The sequence below is a fragment of the Stenella coeruleoalba genome (genome assembly GCF_951394435.1).
Source record: "Stenella coeruleoalba genome assembly, chromosome: 15".
NCBI lineage: Eukaryota > Metazoa > Chordata > Mammalia > Artiodactyla > Delphinidae > Stenella > Stenella coeruleoalba.
In genome coordinates, this window is record NC_137161.1 from 13,562,924 (window position 1) to 13,584,559 (window position 21,636).

General features: G+C 46.3%; 1 protein-coding gene across 1 annotated transcript in view; it reads left to right on the forward strand.

Moving 5' to 3' along the window:
* Window positions 1-14,265: 14,265 nt before the first annotated feature.
* The window catches only part of ZMYND8 (zinc finger MYND-type containing 8), a 159,566-nt gene continuing 152,195 nt past the window's right edge, over window positions 14,266-21,636 (forward strand). The window contains exon 1 of the mRNA XM_079945633.1: window positions 14,266-14,425. The gene's annotated coding sequence lies outside the window, so the exon portion shown is untranslated. The remainder of the gene's footprint in view (window positions 14,426-21,636) is intronic.

Below are 21,636 nucleotides of genomic sequence, written 5' to 3' on the forward strand. Positions count from 1 at the left end.
AATTTTTCCTTCTAAGGTTAGTGCTTATGATGTCCTGTCTAAGAAATCTTTGTCCATTCCAAGTGGGTCCTACATTTTCTTCTAGGAGCTTCTTATTTTTACTTTTATGTTTAGGCCTATGATCTATCTCAAAGATTTTTCATGTATGGTGTGAGGTAGGAATCGAGTTCATTTCTTTTCAGTATGAATGTCCAATTGTTCCAGCAACATTTATTGGAAAACAAAATTATTTTTTCCCCACTGAGTTACCTTGGTGCTTTTGTTGAAAATACGTTTGCCATGTATGTGTCAGTCTAAACTGCCTCTCTATTCTCTTCCATTGATCTATTGGTCTATCCAGACTTCTTCTACCTTTTGAAACATGCAGATTGGCTCAGTGTTCTCTGTCATGCAAACAAATAGGACTTGTTCCTACAACAAGTATTCTCTGAGCCTAGTCTGTGCCAGTCCCTAGGAATATAACATTGCTGAAGACCCAATGCCTTCTTTTTCTTCATGACAAGTGGGATAGTGAACATCTCCTGGTTTTGCCTGCTCAGAATCCTCTCCCCTTCTTCAAGTGACAGCTTCCCAAGTCTCCACTGGAGAGCTCCTGCCTGTCCACTCTCATCCCATGTGATTCAGATGGGAATCACAATCAACATCCACTTCCTAAGGTGGACATACGACCCAGGCTTGGCCAGTAAGCATCAGCACTGGGACATTTTTCTAGAACTACTGGGAAGATATAGTTTTCTTTTCTCTGTCGGTTTTAAAGTTGAGCAGCTGAAGGGGGCCACTATAGCCTGAAATTTATGTCAATGTGGAGGGCATCGGAGTTTATAGCTAGAGACAGATAGATACCCAGCGTGTGAGCACCTGGTTCCAGGCCTGACGCTCGTGAAATTCCTGGGCTTTCCAATTCTGTGAGTCAATAAATTTGTCTTCTTTTTTTTTTTTCTTAACTTAAGACTGAGTTGAGCCTACTTCCTCCTAATAAACATAAAAATCACTACAGGGGCTTCCCTGGTGGCACAGTGGTTAAGAATCCGCCTGCCAGTGCAGGGGACACAGGTTCAATCCCTACTCTGGGAAGATCCCACATGCCGCGGAGCAGCTAAGCCCGTGCGGCACAACTGAGCCTGCACTCTAGAGCCCACGAGCCACAAGTGCTGAACCTGCATGCCACAACTACTGAAGCCCGCATGCCTAGAGCCTGTGCTCCTCCACAAGAGAAGCCACCGCAATGAGAAGCCTGCGCACCTCAACGGAAAGTAGCCCCCGCTCACTGCAACTAAAGTCCGCGTGCAGCAACGAAGACCCAACACAGCCAAAAATAAATAATAAATAAAATAATTTTTTAAAAAATTACTACAAGTAACAAGGAAAAAGGCAGGGTCAACACGGGCATGTCAGGAAATTTTTCTGGTCAGTTTTGAGACAATTCGTATTGAATTCCCTCCTCTTGTATACCTCGGTCCAGCTCCTCTATTCAATCAATCAACGGGTCCCTAGAGAGGAGTATTTTTCACACTGACGATTATGACCCATGAGTGATACTGAGTCATGAAATGAAATAATGGGTTACAGCCAGCACTTAAAAAAAAAAAAAGAAAAGAGGGCTTCCCTGGTGGCGCAGTGGTTGAGAGTCCGCCTGCCGATGCAGGGGACACGGGTTCGTGCCCCGGTCCAGGAAGATCCCACATGCCGCGGAGCGGCTGGGCCCGTGAGCCATGGCTGCTGAGCCTGCGCATCCTGAGCCTGTGCTCTGCAACGGGAGAGGCCACAACAGTGAGAGGCCCGCGTACGGCAAAAAAAAAAAAAAAGAAAAGAAATAGAATAGAAGGAATAGAAAATATCAGAGCGCACTGCATGCCGTAAGGCTAAGTATTATTTTACAAAACTTTCATTTCTGTTGTATGTATGTGTGTAGTGTATGTAAAATGTATTTCTTGGGCTTCCTTGGTGGTGCAGTGGTTAAGAATCCGCCTGCCAATGCAGGGGTCTCAGGTTCAGAGCCCTGGTCCAGGAAGATCCCACATGCCGCGGAGCAACTAAGCCCATGCGCCAGAACTACTGAGCCTGCCCTCTAGAGCCTGTGAGCCACAACTACTGAGCCCATGTGCCACAATTACAGAAGCCCTCACGCCTAGAGCCTGTGCTCCACAACAAGAGAAACCACCGCAATGAGAAGCCCGCACACCACAGTGAAGAGTAGCCCCTGCTCGCTGCAACTAGAGAAAGCCCACGCGCACCAACTAAGACCCAACGCAGCCAAAAATAAATAAATAAAATAAATTTGTAAAAAAATAAGTAAAATAAAATGTATGTCTTCCTATGGATACAGTCAAATAAGTTTGAAAAACACTACTACAGAGTAGTTTGTGGCAAAGATTGTGGGTTGCCTACCCAATAGTCACTCTCCTTTCTCCTTGCTAAGAGAACTGTGATTTTGTTCAGGAATGGAAGCAGCCTTGCGTTATAGAAGGTTGAGCTGTGTGGAGTTAAGGGTGGGAGCTAAGCCGCTTCACAGCCCAGAGGTTTGATTGATCTAAACCAGTGGTTTTCAAAGTGTGGTCCAAGAACCCCTTCTAAGGGGTCCACAAGGCCTTCCTTTTTGCAACAACGTATCTTTGTGAGGCCAGAATTTCTTCATATATTTTAAGTAAAACAACATATCACAATGAATTGAAAGCAAAAGCAGAAATTAGAATCCAGCTTCTTCTATTAAGCCAGAAAGTCAAGAGATATAGAAAAATGTAAAATGATGCCACTTTTTTCACTAATTTTTTTTCTTTGAGAAAATATAGTATTTTTTTATTTAAAAAATGTTATTTATGTTAACATGTAAAGGGTAACTTAAAATGAACTAATAAACACATATATTCAAATTTTTCAGTTTTAACTTCGAATACAGCAAATATTAATTGATCCAACCACACAAACAAAAGATCTTTGGGGTCATTAATAATTTTTAAGAGTTTGAGATCACTGACTTAAGCCACTCATGGTTGTTTCCTTCCCTTTGCCAGTGACTTTATCAGGACTGTGATACAATTCTAGAAAATGGGACTTGAAGTCTGCTGAGGACTTCTGAGAAAGTTTTCTTTCTAGATAATAAAAGAAGAGCTGTATGGGAGGAAACAGCCTCTCTTCTACACCACTGGGTTAATGTGCATGCAATGTGATGCCTGGAGCAGTGGCAGCAGTCTTGCAACTATGAGGTTACAAGGCTGAGGACAAAGTCTACACACTGAGGATGGCAGAGTGAAGAGATGGAAGGAATGTGGGTCTGTATCCACCAGCCCAAGACCACTTATCTCTGGATTTCTTGTTTTGTGAGATCATAAATCTCTCCCCACTAGATCATAAGATCCATGAGGGCAGAGTTTTGTTTTGATTTGGGGGGTTTTGTCTGTTTTAGTCTCTGCCATATCAGCAGCACCTACACAGTGCCAGGAACATAGTAGGTGATAGGGAAATGTTTGTTGAATAAATGAATGACCCCTTAAAGATAGTCCTTGTTGGATCTCATTGTTGTTGTTATTTAAAGCCAAAGAATCCTAATTGATTCAAGTGTCCTACCCTACTCCAGCTTCCATCTGTGGGGATCCTTTTCGGGGATCCTTCTCAATTAGCCTTCATCAATGGACATCCCAGCCTATGCTGAGCATGACCTAATTTATAGCCCCACAACGCCATGGGGTTATCTTTATTTTCAGCACTTGTCACACTTTTTTTTTTTTTTTTTTGGAACTGCCTCTTTTGTTTCTTTGTTTCTTTCACTAGAGGTGGAGGTCAGAGATTTATTAGTCTGGGTACAATCCAGGCTTCCAGTGGCTCAGACAAAATCAAGTTTATTTCTCTCTCACCTAATCGAGACTTAGGTGGTTCTAGGGTAGAAACATTGACAATTTCAACACACAACCTCTGGGCCCAAGGTTGCTGCTCTAGCTCCTGCCAACAGATCTTCATCCCAGCCAGTGGTAAAGGGGAGGGCAAAGAGAGAACATATCCATTATTTAATTTATTTATTTAATTTTGGCCACAGCTTGTGGGATCTTAATTCCCTGACCAAGGATTGAACCCAGGCCCTCAGCAGTGAGAGTGCAGAGTCCTAACCACTGGACTACCAGGGAATTCCTTCTCCATATTTCAAACAGACCTGGAAGGAGCATGCATCATTTCTGCTCACATCTTACATAAGCTCACATGAACATCTCAGAACTTAATCACATGAACACTTAGATCCAAAAGAAGCTCGGAAATGTAGCCATCAACTGGACAACCATGTGCCAAATAAAACTCATGAGTTCTATTATTAAAGAAAGAAGGGAGCCTTCCCTGGTGGCACAGCAGTTGAGAGTCCGCCTGCCGATGCAGGGGACACGGGTTCGTGCCCCGGTCCGGGAGGATCCCACATGCCGCGGAACAGCTGGGCCCGTGAGCCATGGCCGCTGAGCCTGCGAGTCCGGAGCCTGTGCTCCGCAACGGGAGAGGCCACGACAGTGAGAGGCCTGCGTATCGCAAAAAAAAAAAAAAAAAGAAAGAAGGGGAGGGGACTTTCCTGGCGGTCCAGTCGTTAGGACTCCGCGCTTCCACTGCAGGGGGCACAGGTTAGATCCCAGGCCTCGTGGGACGGCCAAAATATTTAAAAAAAAAAAAAAATTTTTTTTTAATTATTTATTTCTGCACCGGTCCTAGATGGAGCACGAGGGATCTTTAGTTGCAGCATGTGGGATCCAGCTCCCTGACCAGGGATCGAACCTGGGCCCCCTGCACTGGGAGCACGGAGTCCCAACCACCGGACCACCAGGGAAGTCCCACAAAAAAAATTTTAAATTTAAAAGAAAAAAAGAAGGGGAAAGGGAATACTAGTGGTCAACCAGCTGTCTCTACCATGTTACTTGGTTTGATCTGTATTTGCAGAGCCTCAAACAGGGCTTGGCTATAGTAAATTTTGAGGAAATGTTTAATGAAAGAAAGAACAAAGGAAAAACAAACAGAACCCAAGATTCCTGCCCACAATAGATGTACCGTTAATCTGGAGAGACAAACGGAACCCAGATGAAGCACTGATGGATTGCAAACAACACAAAATAATACCTGGTGAGCGTTAAATCACTTAATGTTGTCTCTCTGAGTTACGTCTGGCTCCACAAGACCCCTCAAGCTCATTTCCACAGGAGCTAACTCTCTAGACTGTGATCCACTCTAAAGGACAAAATCTCCATGGCCCACCCTTCACCTGTGTCCACTTTCTAATGGACAGAAATACTAGTGACAACACTGGAGGGTAACTGGATAGTTGTAACCCTCATGAACTCACAGATCCATGAAAACTTAGCCTTGGAGGAGTCACACGTGAGAAACACAGTTCAACAGCTGAAAGTAATTAAAAAGGAATCGCATTTCCCACCCCACCCCCATCTCTCAAGAACATAAAATGAAATTCACAGCAATACTAATTAAAAGTCCCTGTCGCCCTATGCCCCTCAGCTACTCTAGTGCCTGGCTGGCCAAGCCCCTCATTCATCCCCTAGCCTATGCTCTTCTCTTCCTTCTTCCCCTCAGCCCTCTAGTTGAGAGGTTCTCAAAGTGTGGTCCGTGGACCAGCAGTATTAACATTATCTGAGAGCTTATTTGAAATGTAAATTCCTGCGCTCACCAAGACCTATTCAGTGAGAATCTCGATAGTGGGGCCCAGGTGTTCCTTATGCACACTACACTTTAAGAAGCACCTTACCTGTGTCAGTAATTCTCAACGTTGGCTGCACATCTTGGAAGTTTAGAAAAATCTGGATGTCCGGTCCACACCGCAGGCCAATTAAGTCAGAATCTGTGGTTAAGCACCAATGCTTCACTACTATGAAGCCAGGTTTGAAAACTACTGGTCTAAGTCTTAGTCCTTCATCCTTCTTCCCTTGTCTCAGGACTCCTTCCCAGAACCATAAATGAATCAAACTCAAATTGGCTAAAGAAAAAAAAAAAAAGAAAAAGAAAAAAAAGTGGGGGACGGGGCATTCATGACTTGTAGAACTAAAATAAAATGTCCAAAGTAGTCCTATCTTCCATCACTGGCGGATCCGGGTACTCAAAGACGCCACCAGAATCTTTTACTCCCTCAGGCTCTCAGCTTCCCTCTGTCTGGGCTTCACTCTCAACGAGGCGGCTAAACACACCCGCTCTCAGTTCCAAGAAAGGAGTTTCTACGATAGTTTCAGCGTCTAGGGGAGGAAGTGAATCCTCTGATTGGTCCAGCTTGGGTCAGGTGTCCAGCCCTGAACCAATCACAGTGGCCAGATGATTAACGTCCTCTGATTGGCTAGGCCTGTGGCACAGGTTCACACCGGGACTAGAGGGTCGCAGGTGTGGACATAGAAGAACCGGATGCAATGACAAGGAGGGTGGGATCATCCTCTAACGGGAATGCTCAGCAGGTGAAAATACAGACATCTCCATAGCTCCCTCTCTGTCTTCTGGTTTGTTGTCCACATGACAAAAGTCCAGGGAAACTATGCGGCAAAGACAAATCTGCTCTCAGGGCCTCAGTTGTTGGGAAGCCAATGACTGAATGCTCTTTTCTTTGGGGGCGAGGGTGCTGTAAGAGATTATATTAATTATTTAATCACATAAATTACTGTGGAAAATTCTGGATATATGTTGGGGGTGATTCTGAATAATACATATTTGAATCATAATGCATATATATTCTAATACCAGATAAGTGGAAAATTATACACCAGAAATAATATTCATGCAAATATACATCTTTACATTCCGCACGAAGAGGGCATCATGGACTGATTGATAATGCTGAAGCCAAAGTACCAGTAATTTTAATTTTGTATTAAGTTCTGCTTAATTGATTATAATGCATTAAAAGTAAGTTTTGATTTCACTTTTTTTTTGTTTAGTTTTGGTTTTTGTTTTGTTTTTTTGGCTGCGTTGGGTCTTCATTGCTGCACGCCAGCTTTCTCTAGTTGCAGCGAGCGGGGGCTACTCTTCATTGCTGTGCACGGGCTTCTCATTGTGGTTCGTGGGCTTTCTCTAGTTGCAGTGGCTTCTCTTGTTGCGGGGCACGGGCTCTAGGCTCACGGAGCTTCAGTAGTTGTGCCTCGTGAGCTCTAGAGCATAGGCTCAGTAGTCGTGGAGCACGAGTTTAGTTGCTCTGCGGCACGTGGAATCTTCCTGGACCAGGGCTGGACACCCACCCGTGTCCCCTGCATTGGGAGGAGGATTCTTAACCACTGCGCCACCAGGGAAGCACTGATTTCACTTTTTTATGTGTGTATATACACATGTATATAATTTTACATAAAATCATAGAGGTGACCATATTGTATATATGGAGGTGTTTCCCGTTTCTAATGAAATTTCTTCCTTTTCTCCGGTCGGCTTCTCTCTCCCCTTTTCTCCTTTTCCTCTCCACTCCTCACCTCTAGTTGATATAGTCCTATCTTTTCTTCATGCTTATGTAATTTTTTTGCAAATACATATACACATATGTATTTGCGTACATATACATATACAAGTACATATATATATACTCACACATATGTGTACTGGATACACATAAATCTTTCATGTATATCCTTACACATTGGTTCCTAAGAGTGGAACCTATCCCATAGAAGTGTCAAAATGTTAAAAGATATTGCCCAAAGGCCATTGTAATATATACAAGTGTATATATACAATATACAAGTGTATATATACAATATATACAAGTGTAATATATACAATATACAAGTGTATACGGATTTCCTCCATATGGCCACCAGCAATAGATGTTATGACTCTTTCTTTTTCTTTCTTTCCCTCTTCTGCTTCCTCTTCCTCTTTCTCTTTCTAAATCGAGGTGAAATTCACATAACACAAAATTAACCATCATTGGTATTTAGCACAATCACAATGTTGTGTAACCATCACCTCTATCTAGTTCTAAAATATTTTCATCAGGAATTCCCTGGCAGTCCAGTGGTTAGGACTCTGTGCTTTCAATGCTGAGGGCCTCGGTTCAATCCCTGGTTAGGGAACTAAGATCCCGCAAGCTGAGCAGTGTGGCCAAAAAAAAAAAACACAACTCATAATAAAAAAAAAATTTTAATAAAACATTTTCATTACCCTAAAATTTAGGAAACTCCATACCCATTAGCACCACTCCCCATTCCTCCCTCCTTCAGCAATTGTTAATCTGCTTTCTCTATATATAGATCTACCTATTCTGATCATTTCATATCAATGGAATCACACAATAAGTGGCCTTTTGCATGTGAATTCTTTCACTTAGCATGTTTCCAGGGTTCACCCATGTTGCAGCGTGGATCAGTACTTCATTCCTTTCTGTGACTGGATAATAGTCTGTTGCATGAATATAACCCATTTTGTTTATCCATTCATCAGCTGATGGATACTTGGATTTTTCCAACTTCTTTTTCGGCTTGTGTGAATAGCGCTGCTATGAACATTCCTGTCTAAGTATTTGAAAACTTGTTTTCAGTTTCCTTGGGTATGTAGTCACCCCTCAGTATCCAAAGGGGACTGGTTCCAGGACCACCAGCACCCCCGCCACCCCCTTGGATACCAAAATCCGAAGATGTTCAAGTCACTAACAGTTAGCCCTCCATATCCAAGGATACAGATCTCACTGATACGGAGGGTCAACTGTATATCCAGGAATGGAATTCCTTGGCCAGAAGGTAATTTTATGTTTAACTTTTTGAGGAAGTACCAAACTATTTTCCACAGTGGCTGCACCATTTTACAGTCACACAAACAGTGCACGAAGTTCTGTTTTCTCTTCTTTTTTTTTTTTTTTTTTTTTTTTTTGCGGTACGCCAGCCTCTCACTGTTGCGGCCTCTCCCGCTGCGGAGCACAGGCTCTGGACGCACAAGCTCAGCGGCCATGGCTCACGGGGCCCAGCCGCTCCGCGGCATGTGGGATCTTCCCGGACCGGGGCACGAACCCGTGTCCCCTGCATCGGCAGGCAGCCTCTCAACCACTGTGCCACCAGGGAAGCCCCCTGTTTTCTCTTCTTTTAAAGATTCCAGTCATTGAATTAGGACCCACCCTAACGCAGTATAACCTCATCTTTATTTAATAACATCTGCAATTATCCTATTTCCAAATTAGGTCACACTTCCATGGAGGAGGGTTAGGACTTGGACATACCTTTTTGGAAGACACACTTCAACCACAATAGGGCGTAATATCTTTTTGTATACAGGAAACAGAAGCAGCTATTGAGAACCATAACTAATTCAAGATAACTCTGATAACAAAGTGTCTTTTCCTTAAACTGTAGCAATTTCAGCTATTTGTGCAAAGGCAAGGCCACCAAGCATTGAGTGGCAGCCAAATAGATTAGGCAGAACACTGGTGTGGATAAATGGGCTTATTTTAGTTCATGAATACCGCATTTTAATAACCCTTAATAACTCATGTACTGAATTACCATTAAGTCTCCTGGGGATGTATACACACATGAAAAATTATGGCAGTGTCCATCATTTAGGTGCAAGAACTGAAGGAAAGACGAGATTTCGATATTCCAACACACTATGGCTTTTTTATGTTTCTTGTGGCAGATGTAGCCAATTGGCTGAGCCAGCTACTGTTCCCAACCTCTGATTCTTCTCTTCCTCCTATTTTAGAAGCTGGAAAGATCTTTTGCAGCTGTGGTTGCCAGCTATGCTGTTGTATTTCCAGGAATACGTTTGCTTTCCTGATAAAAGAGACAGACGAAACTGGCTCCAGCCCTTCCCTTACTTCTTCCTGCCTTGAACACTGACGTGATGCCTGGAGCTACAACAGCCACCTTGTTGCAGCATGAGAGAAAGGCCAAGATGATCACAGAGTAGCTGGCTCCGTGTCATTCACCCAGCGACAGCAGCTACCTACTTCCAGAGTCCTTGTTTTGGAAGAAAATGTTTATTTATTTATTTACTTACTTACTTAGGCTGCGCCGGGTCTTAGTTGCAGCTTGCAGGATCTCTAGTTGCGGCATGCGGACTTCTTAGTTGTGGCATGCATGTGGGATCAAGTTCCCTGACCAGGGATCAAACCCAGGCCCTCTGCATTGGGAGCCCGAAGTCTTACTCACTGGACCACCAGGGAAGTCCCCACATATTACTTTTTTATGAATAAAAAAAAAATTCAAAGACAAAAATATTCAAATTTTATTTTTAGTTCAAATCATCGTCAGATGGGTGGCACTCGGGATTTCTTAGTACCTATGTCAACACACTCTTCATAAAAGTAAGCACAAAGGACAACACCCCTGGAAAGCTGTAGAAGAGAAAGTCTTGTGCCTGCTTGTCTGGTCTCCATCCCTCTAGGTGGAATGTGGCTGGGCTTTAAGTTCCCTTCCTAGTTGAATGAGGATTACTTGATTGTTTAAGAGCAAAAAGAACAAAACTGAACGCAGTGCATGAGCTTACCTATGTCTTGTTTAGCTTTATAATTTGACTTTAGCAAAAGGAATTTTTTTTAAAGTCCGTTTTCTTATTTATGGGCCTTCCCAGTAGTACTACCTCATCTGAACTCTTGGAGAGCTCACGGGGGCTGTTTTTCATGTCTTATTTATTCCCACACGTGGACTCACACATTCATTCACCCAACATTTGTTCTCTGACCCACTGTGTGCTTGGCAACAGGATGGGTAGAGCAAGGGCTGTGAGTGAATCCTTTTGGCTGTGAGTAACCTGAGCCCACTTCAAATTGGCTGCAGCAGAGAAAGAATTTATTGGCTTATGTAACTGTAAGTTTCAGTGCACATCAGTTTCAGGCATGGTCGGTTCCAGGGGCACAAGCAACAACATCAATATCTGGTCTTCATCCCTCAGCTGTGCTTTCTTCTGTGAAGGCTGCACCCCTCAAGCAGCTTCTCCCCTAAGATGGTAGCAGTGATGATTAACCAGCTTAGCCACCCCCAGGGAAGGAGAGAGCGTTTTCCCCAACAATTCCAGTGGAAGTGCTCAATTGACTCTAATTTGGCCCAGCTTGAGTCAGGTGCCTTCACTTGATTGATTGAGAGACGCAACATGCTGACTGGCCAGTGCACAGTCACATGGTCAAACCAGGAAGTGAAAGAGTAAGGTCAGTTCCATCCGAATCACATGGATTAAGACTGGAGGTAGTTCCCCAAAGGAACACTAGGGTGCAGTGACCAGAAAAAGAAGAATGGATATGGCCATGAAAAAAACAACAGATGTCCAACTACACGTATAATAAAGATGAATAAAGAACTTCTGGGGACTGTAGAAACCCCCATGGCTGCTGGTGGGAGTAGAGACCGGGAGCAGCTGTGCTGGAGAGCAACCTGGGGGTGCTTGCCGCCTGCACACCCAAGGACCTGGCGTCTCCTCTCCCGAGTATAGCACCCACAGAGCTGCTTGTTTGCTCCAGAGGGGACATGCACAAAGATGCCCATTGTGACGACATGTGTAGAGGTGGAGGCAGGGATGAGGGTCCATCACTAGGACAGTGCGTTGGTAAAATGTGACGGATGCACAGAGTATGGAAAAGTACTCAGAAGGAACGGACTAGATGTTCACAGAGACATGAGTAGGTCTTAAAAACAAAGTGGAAAAAAAATGAACTCTGTTACACAAGACTGTGTAAACGCAAAACGTATGCCGACACCGTTAGTAATCAGGATACAGTTTTCCTTGCAGAATGTGACTAGAAGGAAGCACACAGCTGCCCCTTTAAAGACTACATTTCCCAGCTCTCCTTGCAGCTAGGCATGGCCACCTGACAAAGTTCCAGCCAATGGGATGGGAACAAAAGTAATGTATGCAACTTCCTGAATCAAGACCTTAAAGAAGACAGCGCCTTACCTCTCCCTTCCCACTTGGGAGCTGAAATAGCCATTTTGCGCCATCAGGTGGAAACCACATATTGATGATACTGAGCAACAAGACAGAGCCACCCAAACAGCCATTGACTCCTTGCATATGGACTATTAAGTGAAAAATAAAAATCTATATTGTTTAGTCTCCCATTCTCTTTTGGTCTTTGTGCAGCTATAGAACCTACGTACTAATACAGTGCTTAATAAGGGTTGTGAATTTCATATTATTATTATTGCTTTCTCCTCAATTATCATCATTATTATTATTTTATTGACCTAAAGCACTTCTTAGGTACAGCTCAGTGAATTCTCTTCGAACCCTGATAGTGGAGGCTATAATCCTTAGGGTTCTTTAGTTGCAAGTGACAGAGACCACTAAATTAAGCAAAAATAGGCTAAATTAAGCAAAAAAAAAAAAAAAAGGAATGTATTGCTAGGCTGTGAATGTATTGACTCAAAAGAAAGGCTGAAGAACCAGGCTTCTAGAAAACCAGGACCTGGGGCTAGTCCAGGAAACCAGGTGGTAGGAACTAACGAGCGCTGGAGTAGGAGATTGTGTTTTAGGGAGCAGAGAGGCGACGTTTACACAAAAGCATCCGCTGGGGAGACCACTTTAGAATGAGCACCAGGGGAGGCCTCTCAAGGAGGTGACATTTAAGCTAAGACTTGAGGATGAGAAGGAGCTGGCCGTGCGAAGACACCGGAAGAGAGTATCTCAAGGAAAACTCCCTTGGAAGGGAATCTTTGAGAAACGCGAGGTGGGGTTAGTGTAATGGAGGCGGCAGAGGATGTATGAAATGAAATCAGAGGCCAGGGCGCCATCATGCAGGATATTAGAGGCCATAGAAAAGGGTTTCCTTCTCTTTGTTATGGAAAACCAATGGAGAATTTTCTTTTTTTTTTTGCGGTACGCGGGCCTCTCACTGTTGTGGCCTCTCCCGTCGCGGAGCACAGGCTCCGGACGCGCAGGCTCAGCGGCCATTGCTCACGGGCCCAGCCGCTCCGCGGCATGTGGGATCTTCCCAGACCGGGGCATCAACCCGTGTCCCCTGCATCGGCAGGCAGACTCTCAACCACTGCGCCACCAGGGAAGCCCCAATGGAGAATTTTAAGTAGCTGTCTGGCATGATTTATTTCTTCAGATCCACCTGACTACTGGGTAGGAAACTGCAGTGGGCGAGGGTGAGGCAGGGAGACAGAAAGATGGGGAGTGGTGGGGAAGGGCATGCATGGGAGCTGGAGCCCACAGGTCTTGCTGTTCCTGGATGTGGAGTGGGAGGGAAGAGAGAACAAAGACCAGCCCTCACTTTTGTGCTTATCAAAGCCCAATGGAAGGGGGCAGTTTTCGATGGAGCAGTCAGGCGTTCAAAATAAGACAGTTGACAATGGTTGGAGATACCAGTCTGTAGATTTGGACATGCTTAGGGGACATAAATAATGGGGAAGTCATCAACATCAAGATGCCAGTTACAATCTTGGCACTAAACAAAATCCTCTAGGAGGACAGGATCCAGGACCCAAAGCCTGGGGTCATCCAAGGTCAACACACACGTGAGTCCTTCTATGTGTCTCCCACCTGGACCCCTTCCTAGATGTCATTTCCAGGGACTGCACCATTTCTCTGCTCCTTATTTTAGTAAACTTTCTTGAAGACTTGTTTATAGTTCCTATCTCCCCCTTTCTCACCCCCTGTGCTCTCCTCAACCTGCCCTGATCAGGCTGAAATAAGTATTTATGTGTTGGAATTTAGTGAAAATCATTCCACTCATAACAGGGCAAGTGGTTCCTTGATATGAAAAAATATATCCCATTCTGCCATCAAGAACTTAGTCCAAGTCCTCAAACGTACATGCTTGCCCTGCCCCAGGGCCTTTGCTCTTATTACCATTCTCTCTTCCTGGAACATTCTTTCCCCAGATATCTGCCTTTCTCTCTCTCTCTCATGTTTTTGCTTAAATGTCATCTTCTCAGTGAGGTCTCCATTCCCCCTTTTAATTTTTCTCTTTGTGTTCTATTCATTCATTCACAGATCATTCTAGGGCTTCTATCCTGTGTATTTCTGTATTGCCAGAACCTAGAATAGTGCTGGCACGTAGTGGGCACTCAAAAAATATCTGTTGAATGAATAAATGAATGAACAAATGGACCAGATCAGGAAGTGGACACTGGCCTTCAGGGAACACGCCGGACTTTGATAACAACCCTAGGAGATTTAGTACTGGAAATTCCTCAGCAGGAGTCTTGGGGAAGGTCAAAAGGTGAAAGTCCAGATTGTTCTCAGCTGTGCTTTCACTATCTTCACCATTTTACCCCAGCCCCCTGAGATCCCCAGGGCCCGGTCCACCGCCCTTCCTTCACATTCCTCAGTTCTGAAGTCCCCACCCCCTTTCAACACCCGGAGTTCTTTCTGTGGATGGAATGAACTGAATCATAGTTTCCATGTTAGTAATGAGGCCCAAGAATGCCGATGACTCAGAAGACCAGAGCGCCCCGTTAGGGGAGCGGAACGCTGCTCTCCAAACAGACACCAGGGGGCGCCATTCCTCCACGCAGTTCAGCGCTGGCCTCTCCGAAAGCAGCTGAATCAGGTAAGAAGCCCGGAGGGCTTTTGCCTATTGTAGCCTTGAGTGTGCCGCGCGGATTTCGTTATGAGCTCCAGCATCTAGTGGGAGAGCTTGCCTTGATGCCTGCAAAGAAGTTGATAGCACAGGGCCTCTCCTGCCTTTAATTACATAGACCAGCGTTCAAACCCAGACTTTGGCAACTTTCCAGCTGTGTGACCCTGGCCGAGTCACTTCACGTTCGGGAGCCTGGGTTACCTCCTTCATAAAATAATGATAATCATGGGACCCCATTGCTGCATGGAGGGAATGCAATACACCTTGCAGGTGCCAAGGAGTGAGCCTGAAATGGGAGATGGTGACCTGATCAGGGACTGTTTATTACCGCGGCAATGGACTCAGAGCAATGATTCTCAAAGTGTGTTCCCTGGGCCAGCACAGCTCCTGGGGACTTGCGATTCTCAGCCCCAACCAAGACGTTTTGATTATATTATGGGGTGGGTCTTTCAGTGTTTAATAAAGTCTTTAGGTGATTTTCTGATGGTACTCAAGTTGGCTCAGAGAGGTAAAGAGATTTCCCCTAAATCACAGCTGTTTGAAAAGTGGAGCTGGAATTGGAAAAAAAAATCTCTTCCTGACTGCAAAGCTTGCATGGATATGCGCACACACACAACGCACGAGAGGCTGAAATTCAAAATGACCTCTTGGAGTTCTCTTTAGGGATAGCTTAAAAAGCTTTTTGTTCTCAACCCTGGCTGTACATTAGAATCAGCTGGAGCTCTTTTCTTTTTTTTTTCCTGGCTGTGCCAAGCAGCATGTGGGATCTAGTTCCCACCAGGGATCGAACCCATGCCCCCTGCATTTGAAGCACAGAGTCTTACCCACTGGACCACCAGGGAAGTCCCTGGAGCTCTTTAAAAACTGTATCAGGGCTTCCCTGGCAGCGCAGTGGTTGAGAGTCCGCCTGCCGATGCGGGGGACGCGGGTTCGTACCCCGGTCCGGGAATATCCCACATGCCGCGGAGCGGCTGGGCCCATGAGACATGGCCACTGAGCCTGTGCGTCCAGAGCCTGTGCTCCGCAACGGGAGAGGCCACAAAAAAAAAAAAAAAAAAAACCTATATCAATGCGTGGTCCTCTCCCCAGACCAATTGATTCAGAATTTCCCAGAGCACCTGTGCTTTTACAAACTCCTCAGGTAATATTGACACCAGTGAGGATTGAAAACCCCCAACCAAGAATCCCCTAACTTGCTGTTTATAATAAAGCCCCCACTCTGGGTAGTTAGGAAAGAGCTGGAGTTAGAGGGAGGCCTGGGTTCAGAGCCTGGTTTCCTCATCTGTAGAATGAGAATTGAGATGCAGGCTTCTCCTGGGTTTTATGAGGAAGAAACTAGAGAAACTCCAGATGGCTCCTGGCCTGGGCCTTGGCTATAGGGGAAGCAAACAGTTAAGCGTTTGCAGTATGCAAGGCACAGTGCAAATCCCCTTACAAACACCTTCTCACCTAATCCTCACCAAGACCCTCACTCGTAGTCTAAAACCCCCGTCACTGGGCTTGGCCACCTCCTGGTCTGTCACAGAGCCAGGTCTCTATAACCCTGGACTCCGAAAAGCACGCTGGGACTGGGGTGGGGTGAGGAGGCACCCAGAAGGCAGCATTTAAGGAGGTGCTGCCACTCAGGGTCATGCGAGTGCTGAGTGGGTGCCTGAGAACAAGCGCCTCCTTAAATGTGAGGCCCTGAGCCTCTCTGGTCTCCCCCAGGTCCCAGCCCTGCTCCAGAGGCAGCCTTCCTAAGTCACTAGGGTAGATCTCAGTCAGAATGAAGGACTGCGAGGAGGAGGGGTGGCCAGGCCAGGCCAGGAAAAGGCAGCCTTGTTAAAAAAGCCTACATTTTGTTACAGCAACAGAATTTTCTTCCCCTTGAGCAGAGAACAAATTAATATACAAAAATAGAAATGCACACCAGGAAGGTGAGTTAATGATTAATAATGATGTACTGTGGACTCCGCAGTGTAGCCACTGTTAGAAATTTAAATTTGGGGCCCTTAAGGCAAATTTTTCAAAGTCTACATTTGACTGTCCCTAGAATGAATGAACAAACGAACAAATAAAGGAACAGTTTACTAAGTACCTAGATGTGAGCTCCAGGAAGACCCTTTCCAGGGCCCGAGAGCGGGCTCTTGTCTAACGCTCGGAAATGAATTGTCCTAGGAGACACAGGTGCTGACAAAGCAAGAGAATTTATTGGGAAGGGGGCGCCCAGGGGGAGAGCAGGAAGGTCAGGGACCCCAGGAGAACTGCTCTGCCACGTGGCTCACAGTCTGGGGTTTTGTGGTAATGGGGTTAGTTTCTGGGTTGTCTCTGGCCAGTCATTCTGACTCAGGGTCCTTCCTGGTGGTGCATGCATCACTCAGGCAAGATGGATTCCAGCGAGGATTCTGGGAGGAATATGGACTGGACATATGGACTGGTGTCTCCTCTCTTCCTTTGACCTTTCCCGAATTCTTCCCTTGGTGGTTGCTTGTTAGTTACATGTTCCTTACCAGGACCTCCTGTCTTAAAATAACTCATGCAAATGGTTACTTTGTGCCTGACCAGGGTGGGTGGTTTCAGTCAGTTTCCCCTAACAGAGGGAGAGAACAAAGGGACCCACAGCTGATGTCTACACTCAAGAAATGGAGAGTTTCTGGTAAGGAAAGCAGATTAACTCCGAGAACTCACGTGCAGGTTGAGTGTAGTTACAGAGACAAAGTAGTGGATCCTCATTCGAAATCCCTTTAATTTACCCAAACACATAGATCCGTACACTTTACAAAGAAATCTGTGTTAAATAACATTTTATTTCTAGCTAGGTGTATTTTCTTAAACAGACAAGGGACAGTGGCACAGTGGTTAAGAATCCACCTGCCAGGACTTCCCTGGTGGTGCAGTGGTTAGGGGTCCGCCTGCCAGTACGGGGGACACGGGTTCAAGCCCTGGTCTGGGAAGAACCCACATGCCGCGGAGCAACTAAGCCCGTGCGCCACAACTACTGAGCCTGTGCCCTAGAGCCTGCGAGCCACAACTACTGAAGCCTGCACCCCTAGAGCCCGTGCTCCGCAACAAGAGAAGCAACCACAATGAGAAGCCCACACACCACAAGGAAGAGTAGACCCAGCTCACCGCAACTAGAGAAAGCCCGTGCGCAGCAACGAAGACCCAACGCAGCCAAAAATAAATAAATAAATAAATTTATTTTTTCAAAAAAATTTAAATTTTGTAGTTGAGTCTATCCACCAACCCACTGGAGCTTGAGGATCTGAGGAAGGCAGTGATGGACACTTATCCCCCTGGTCCTTGGGTCAGCCTTGATTTAAGTGTGCCTCTTCCAGGGTAGCTCTGTTTTAGGGTGACCAAAGGGTCCCTGTTGGCCTGGGACCGAGGAGTTCTCGGGATGTGGGATTTTCAGTTTTAGAAAACTGGGACCAAAAACAAAAAAAAAAAAGGAAAAGAAAACTGGGACAATCCCAAGCAAACCAGGAGGAGGTGGTAACCTGAGTCCACTCCGTATAGTAAGTGAGATGCTAGCCATCAAAGATGCGTATTTGCATACAGTTTACCTCTGAACAACTGCTTCATCTAGAGCCCAAAGAAACAGTTATTTTGTTCTAATGGAAGAGGGAGAGCTGTCAGGTCTGGAGTAACTGAGAGGTAGTATGGACTCTCAACAATGGTGCCAGGAAGGGCTTCCCAGGGCAATTTTACAGGATATGATTTATGCTTAATATGCTGACATCAGCATCAACTGGCCCATGTGAGTTTCCTTCTCTATCAGGCAATGGATTGATTGGTGTAAAAGTTAGATTGCTCATCAAGGGACTCCAGCGTCGGCTTCTGACTGCTCAAAATAGTCACCAAAAAGCTTGTTGTTCAAGCCAAAGCACGGTGAGAGAGTCAGTAGTATCTCAGAAGGCAGAAGGCAGGGGAGGAGACTTACAGGATCGTAGGGCCTTGAACTGGGTGATTTCTCTACGGGTCTCGTCAGACAGGGAACTAGTTAGAACTGGCAGAGTCTGACATGAGAGCTTTGGACGGGTGGGCACAACGAAGCAAGGGTGAGTCTCAACCTTGATAAGGAAGCTAATTTAGTGTGTTCAGCCTTATATTCCAGGAGCAAGGATTCCCTGGAATCAGTCAGCTCCCAGACTTACTCAGTACAGGAGCTGGGCGGGATGCTGGTTTCATGGGAGCCTGAAGGGTAGCTCAACTCCACATGGCCACTCAGGACCCTCAGTTCCTTCCGTCTCGTGGCTCCGCCATCCCTGGGGTGGTCAGGGCCAGGCCATCCCCACATCCTTGGTCCACCCTGGACACAGTCAAGCAGGAGAGCACCTTAACGCTTAGAAAGGAGTCACGCGAGTTCTCTCCTTTGCTCAGGAAAGAAGCAGCTCTGCCCTGAATCGGACAGCCCTGGATTCAAACCCAACTCAGGCACCTTCAGGCCATGTGACCTCGGGCAAATCACTTCCCTTCTGAGCCCAGTGACTGAGGTGGCCCTACATTAGTCACATGGTCGCACCTAACTGTGCATGGACCACATGAGGGACCTGTGCCAGGCCAGGGACGCCCTGCAAAAGGATGTGAAAAAGATGTGCAGAAAGACAGGTACATTTCAGAAGTGACATCCTGGGAGGGGGAGATTGAATTCCACGAGTTTAATTAATTAATTTTATTTTTGGCTGCGTTGGATCTTCATTGCAGCGTGTGCGCTTTCTCTAGTTGCGGCGACAAGCGGGGGCTACTCTATGTTGCGGTGCGCGTGCTTCTCATCGCGGTGGCTTCTCTTGTTGCGGAGCACGGGCTCTAGGCACGCGGGCTCAGTAGTTGTGGCTCACGGGCCTAGATGCTCCGCGGCACGTGGGATCTTCCTGGACCAGGGCTCGAACCCGTGTCCCCTGCATTGGCAGGAGGACTCGGAACCACTGCGCCACCAGGGAAGCCCTGAATTCCACAAGTGATCTCCCCAATGAATCGATGCTTCCTAATGTGGTAAGCACTACGAAGGAAACAAAAAGGAGTAAAGGGAGATTCAAACTGGGACGAGGCGGCTAACTTAGCTGGGGGCGGCCAGAGCAGGCTTTTTCGGGAGAATTCTGTGGAAGTTGAGAAGCAGATGAGTCAATGCACCCTCAGGCTCAGAGGGAGGCAAAGCAGGGCATCGTTCAGAGCAGAGGAAAGAGCTGGAAGGCAGAAGCAGGGGCTCAGTTTTAGGAACTAAAACTAAAACTAAAAGTAGCCCAGCTGACATGCAGGGAAGAGAGAGAGGCCAGCAGGGCTCATAGCAGCGGCCCTAAAGTCAAGAACCAGTGGTTCACGGGCCGGAGACGCCCGTGGAGCAGCCATGTAAATTTTTGCCTGTTCCATATTTTAAAAAAATGGACCGAGCTGGGTTTTTTTTTTTTTTTTTTTGAGTGGTTTTCCATAAAAATCTGAATTTCCAGATTTTCTTAAAAAAACATAAGATCTGGCCATATTGGGCTCACATTTCTGAGTAGCAGCGAACAGCTGGAGCTGAGGAGGGCTGGAGGTGGAGCTTTAACTTATGAAGTTAAAACGGAGTTCCTCATTGGCCTTAAAGTGTTGGACCCCTGGGCAGGGCCTTAGAGGCTATGTCAGGAATTTTGGAAGAGATCCAAAGTGCAATGAGAAGGCAGGGTTGGTTGGCTGGTTTCTGGCCACGCCACACGGTGTGCAGGATCTCAGTTCCCTGACCAGGGACCGCGCTCCAGCCCTGGAAGTGAAAGCACCGAGTCCTAACCACTGGACTGCCGGGGAAGTCCCCGAAGGCAGGGTTTTGAGGTGAGGAGAAACCCAATCCTCAGGTCACTCTAAGCGTGGAGAAGGTAGTATGGTTGGGGGATAAGCATGGATGTGAGGGAACCGGGAAGGAAGCCGGACATGGAGGTCCAGGCATGAGATGACGGTGGCTCTGTCCAGAGTGGGGGCAGTGCATGAGGTAGAGGCTCGCGGAGTGTCCTTAACGCTCAGACCCCTTATATGGAGTTAGGCTGCTTTTGGTTTTGTTTGGCTCAAAACAGCAGAAATGTATTCTCTCACAGTTCTGGAGTCCAGAAGTCGAAAATCAGTGTCCCTGGGTCGAAATCAAGATGTCAGCAGAACTGGAGGCTCAAGGGGAGAATCCGTTCCCTGCCTCTTCCAGCTTCTGAGGGCTGCTGGCTTTCCTTGGCTTGTGACCACATCACTCCAGTCTTTGCCTCCCTGGTGACATGGCCGCCTCCTCTCCATCTTCAAATCTCTCACTGCCTTTCTCTTAGAGGGACGGATACGTGGGGCTGCATTCAGGGTTCACCTGGATAATCCAGGATAATCTCGCATCTCAACATCCTCCATTTAATCACATCTGCAATCACGCCTTTTCCAAACAAGGCAACATTTACAGGTTCTGATATCTTTGGGGGCCATTCATCAACCTACTACACTTCCCCTCTCTGAACCTTGATTTTCTCCTCTGTAACACTTCATACAGGGTTTTATATATTTGGAGAATAGTGACCAGACAGAACAAGACAGCATGTTTTTCTTATCCTTACCCACCCCTCAGTCTAAACTTAACTCACAGCTCCCCTACACAACCCTTCACCTCAACACACTCACTCCCCCAGGAATGGAGCAGACACATGCATTCTTTCATTCCTTCCCGGAAACGTACCAACTCTCTACAACCTGCCAGACACATCCTAGGCCCTGCACATACAGCAGTGACCAAAACAGATAGAAATCCGTGGTGCTCATGGAGCTGGTCTTCCAGTGGTGGTGGAGCAGGTGGGGAGACAGACGGGAAACAAACAGGTACCGAATAGGACAGATAGTGGTTAAGTGGTTCTTTTGCTAGGGCTGCCATGACAAAGTGCCACAGACAGGGTGGCTTAAACCACAGATATGTATCGTCTCATAGTTCTACAGACGAGAAGTCCAAAATCAGTGTGTGGGCAAGGTTGTTTCCTTCTGAGTGCTATAAGGGAAGGATTTTTTCCAGGACTCTCTCCCTGGTTTGTAGATGGCCATCTTTTCCCTGCATCTGGTTCTCTTTTTTTTTTTCGGCCGTGCCTTGCATCATGTGGGATCTTAGTTCCCCAGCCAGGGATCGAACCCGTGCCCCCTGCAAAGGAAGTGCAGAATCTTAACTACTGGACCACCGGGAAGTCCCAGCCCTGCATCTGTTTCTATCATCTTCC